At 41.8% G+C, this 5,000-nt stretch overlaps 1 long non-coding RNA gene across 1 annotated transcript in view; it reads right to left on the reverse strand.

Moving 5' to 3' along the window:
• LOC123507540 overlaps positions 1–5,000 on the reverse strand; it is a 245,345-nt gene that overhangs the window by 162,565 nt on the left and 77,780 nt on the right. The gene's annotated exons all lie outside the window — the stretch shown is intronic.

Consider the following 5,000-nt stretch of genomic DNA (forward strand, 5'->3'; position numbering starts at 1 on the left):
CACAATCACTACCACCAACACTACCACAAAACCACAAAGCTGCTACAATTTATCTACAACCTTCACCACCACCACAACACCACTACGACAACACCACAAAATTCTTACAAATAATCCACCACCACTACCACTACTACCAGCATCCATCCCTTGACTACCACCACAATTACTATTTTATAACCACCACCACCACCACCACCACCACCACCACCACCACCACCACCACCTGCCCTCCTGACCCAAGCACGTCAAGCGTCAGGGAGAGGAGGAAAGTTTCTACTGGAGAGGTTGCAACACGCCCCTTCATTCTTCTCTCCCTTTCCTCTCTCCCTTCATTTACTCCCTCACTCGTCTCTCCCTCATTCGTCCCCTTCGATCTTTCCTCATCTCTCCCTCTCTCTCTCTCTCTCTCTCTCTCTCTCTCTCTCTCTCTCTCTCTCTCTGAAGTGTTTAACCTCCTTCATTCATTTATGGTTTTAATTATGGTAATTGAAAACATTATAGCGCTCGAGAGAGAGAGAGAGAGAGAGAGAGAGAGAGAGAGAGAGAGAGAGAGAGAGAGAGAGAGAGAGAGAGTATAGCCAATAAAACATATCCATCCATCTCTTTATCCATCCTACTAATGCCATACCACACCCTCCACAACATCCCACCACAACCACCAACAAAACCACAATTGTTACCTCCTCACCTACACCACACGTACAGGAGACAGGTGAGATGGACAGGTGCTTTGGACAGGTGCATTGGCCACGTGTAAGCCTTCTATTCTAGCACTGGTTACTCAGGTGGACAGGTACACAGGTAGAAAATGTTATCCAAGGCACCACGAGCAGCGAAACCAGAATTACAAGCAGGTTTTTACAGAGAGGTCGGTTTTATTTGGGTATTTGTGTAAGCTTGTATTTACTTCCCAGATTACAAGTAGGTATGGAAATGGTGAGAGTAAAGGCAAGGAGAGGAGAAGGAGGAAGAGGAGGAAGATAGGGAAGAGTGCATAGGGAAGAGGAGGAAATAGAAAGTAAAATCATAAAAAGAAAGAGAGAAACACAAGTACACAAACAAAAACAGAAAATAAAACACTTTGGAAACAACAACAAACTGAGAAAAGGAAAACCAAGACTAGAGAGAGAGAGAGAGAAAGACAGAGACAGAGAGAGAGACAGAGAGAATTTCCAAACACCACCGAGAAAAAACAGAAAACACTTTGGAAACAACAAACTGAGAAAACGAAAACCTAGACTAGAGAAAAAGAGAGAGAAAGACAGAGAGAGAGAAAGACAGAGACAGAGAGAGACAGAGAGAGCATTTCCAAACACCACCGACCCCTCACAAACAAATCTAAGGGAAACACACACCAACACACCAACAAACCATAAAAACGAGTCAATTACCAGGATTGTTACTCTGCACGCACTCCTTTTATCTCTCCCCCGCAGCATAATGTCTCAGTTACCCCTTAAATGTAAACACTTGGTAATAGAAGACGGGAGGAACACTACATGCATAATCAACAGACACCCAAGAACTGTGTCGTAAAAGAAGATACGGATCGAGATGAACAAAATGGAAAAATAAAAGGAGAGAGAGAGAGAGAGAGCAAGAGAGAGAGCTAGAGCAGGGAAGAAGCAACCCATTATCGTGAGAGCAAGGATGGGTACGGATTTTACACCTCACAGGTAGAGAAAAGAGAGAGAGACATTAAGATATTCTCTGAGACATTCCTTTAGGTGACATCCTGTGACCCCAGAACGCCATGCAGGGAGGAAGGCAAGCCACAGTAAACAAAGGAAGGGTAAGAATTTAAACACCAGCCATTACAGCGTCTCGAAGTAGCAAAGGGAGAGGGAAACAGGACGAACAGGTGACAAAGGTTAATGAGAAAAGGATCGTGAGTCAGGTACAGGAGTTATCACGCAGGTAAATTCATCGATAATTACAGGTGTGAAAAAGGCAGGTAAAGTTAGATACTCAGGTAAGGCTAATTTATATGTACACAGGTAAGAAAACAGAGGTGAAGTGGAAATAAATAATAAATAGACATATTGATAGATTTGTAGATCATTTATTTTTCCGTCTACATTCCATTGTGTGTGTGTGTGTGTGTGTGTGTGTGTGTGTGTGTGTGTGTGTGTGTGTGTGTGTGTGTGTGTGTGTGTGTGTGTGTGTGTGTGTGTGTGTGTGTGTGTGTGTGTGTGTGTGTGTGTGTGAGAGAGAGACAGTTACAAAGAAGAAAGCGAATAAAATACATGAAGGAAGATCAATACAAAAACAAAAAAACGAAGAGAGGAGAGACGAATAGCACACACCGAGAGAAAAACGAGAGAAAATGGGAGAAAGAAACGAGGAAAACGGGGACATATTTCACGAACTTAAATATATATCACGAAAAATATACACAACAAATGGAAGAAAGAAAAAAGACAAAAAAAAATAAAGAAAACGGAAAGAGAGAAGAGAGAAAGAGAAAGGAAGGAGGGGGGGATGTCACCACGCCCCAGCACGTCAGAGAGGCGGTAAAGGCGTCTCCAGGTGTGTCCAGGTGAGGGGCGGCCAGCGGGCAGGTAGGGCACGAAGGGCGGCACCAACATAAACAAAAGGGCGGCACCACCTCTTCTCCACCCAGGTCACCCACGCCCGTAAGTCAGTACTCGAACCCACGCCTACACACACACACACACACACACACACACACACACACACACACACAAGTTTATTCCTTTTAAATATCCTTCACATCTAATGGAGTCTATTTAAAACACACACACACACACACACACACACACACACACACACACACACACACTCTCTCTCTCTCTCTCTCTCTCTCTCTCTCTCTCTCTCTCTCTCTCTCTCTCTCTCTCTCTCTCGCTTTCTGGACCATTATTCTCATCCATTGTCTGAAAGGCGGAGATACCAATGACCTGTTTCACTAATTACTATCGTTATCACTTCACTCCTCCGTCACCAGACACCTCCAAAACTTGCTAACAGATGGCGGTGTTACACTAAATAGTTTATACATTTGCCATCAGAGGGCAGTGCAGTTCCTAAACTACTTCGGGAACTTCCTAACAGAGGGTGAGGTGACATTCAATAGTCCGTAAGTTCGCTGACAGAGGACGCTGCAGTTGTGAGTCTAGAAACTGATAGAGGCCGGTGCATTATGACAACAACAGCATTATTTCTATCCTTCACCAGTCAGTTGTTTATCGGGACTTGTAAAATAATAAATAACTCGAGATTCAGTATTTTTGTAGAGGCAAGAGAAGCACGACTAGGATAATTTGGACATGAGAAAAGGAGAGTTCATGAGCCAGTGAAGAAAGCGATGTATGGCGGAGGTTAGAGAGAGACTGTAAACTTGATTGCTCTCCTCACTCACAAAAATTGACCTTCCGATGCTGTGCTGTGTGTCCTTAGCGCTTCCTGGTGGAGGTGTCTGCTTATCAGCGTTCATGTAAGGAATTTGTACTTGGAAAGGGGAATTTGCATACTTGTCATGATTATTTTAGCTTGTACACTGTGGATTTAGTGTTTCGTTGTCCATATCTTTGCATGAACCAGTGAAGGCAGCAATGATGGTGGAGATTAAGAGGAGGAGTGTTGCAACAGTCACCTAACACCACCACAAGGCAACAGAAAACAGCTACCAGAAACATTTGTAACACTTAAAAACAAACAATCAACCATCTAACACAAGGCAACAAAAAACAGCTACCAGAAACATCAGTAACACCCAAGAAACAAGAATCAACCAACTAACACCACCACAAGCAACAAAAAACAGACTGGGAATAATGAAACCCTTATAGACCAAAACCAACTAAGATCAATCACGATGAACCTAAGGAAAGCCAACACGTCAGCCAGTTTCTCTTTCTTATTGACCCACGAGGCCAATACGTACCCATCACCACCACTGATTGAGCAACACGAAGGAAGCTTGATGGGAGAAGGTACAGAGGAAGCGAGAGTTGCAAGGAGAGCTGTGGGGAGAGTCAGTGGGCGAAGGTAGCGTGATTCGTGATTGTTGAGAGTATTCCGTTACTTGTGTGAAAGAGAGAGTGAAAAGGTAAGAGTGAATGTGTGTGAAAGTGTTTAAGTAGAGCAAGGTATGGACAGATGGAGGTTTGAGAGTGAGATGAGTGTGATAGTGAATGTGTGAGGAAAAATCAGGGACTTTGAATCAATAAGAGTGAAAAAAGACTAAGAGGAAAGGAGGAATAGGAAAATGTGCTTGAATAGGGAAGGGTATGGATAGATGGAGGGAGGTTGTTTAAGAGTGAAATGAATGAATGAATGAGGAAAAAACAGGGACTTTGAATGAATAAGAGTGAAAAAGGATAAAATGAAGGAAGTAATAGGAAAGTGTGTTTGAGTAGGAAGGTTTAGAAGGTATGAATAAATGAAGGTTTGAGAGTAATATAAGTTTGATAGTGAAGGTGTGAGGGAAAAAAACAGGAATTTTGAAAGTCTGAAGTGAAAAGAGTACAAGGGAAGAAGTAAAAGGGAAAAAATATGTTTGAGTATGGCAATATATGTGCGAAAAGAGGTTTGAGAACGATTTTGAAAGAGTTTGCAGTAAAAAATATAGTAAAAGGAAAGAATAGATAGAAAAAATGAGTAAAGTACTAATTTAAGTGACAAAAGGCAGGAAAATACAAATAAAAACGTAAAATAAAGAAAAAAAATAAGAAAATATGAAACTAAACAATAAAAAAATCAATAGATGAAAAAAATACGAGAACAGAAAATTATAAAAATGAAAAAGGATAAAAGGAACAAAAACAAGATGAAAAATCCTAAAAAGAATGAAGAATAACAGGATAAAGCTGAAGAGAAAGAGAAAGAGAGAACGAAGGAGGGAAAGAGATGACATAATGAGATAAATGCGGTAGGAATGAAGCACGGCCGATAAGGAGGAGAATGAGAGAATAAGAGAAATGAAAGAAGAAACGAAGGATCAGGCGATGAACTGATAAGAGAGAGAGAGAGAG

The sequence above is a fragment of the Portunus trituberculatus genome, chromosome 22 (assembly GCF_017591435.1).
Source record: "Portunus trituberculatus isolate SZX2019 chromosome 22, ASM1759143v1, whole genome shotgun sequence".
NCBI classification, from domain to species: domain Eukaryota; kingdom Metazoa; phylum Arthropoda; class Malacostraca; order Decapoda; family Portunidae; genus Portunus; species Portunus trituberculatus.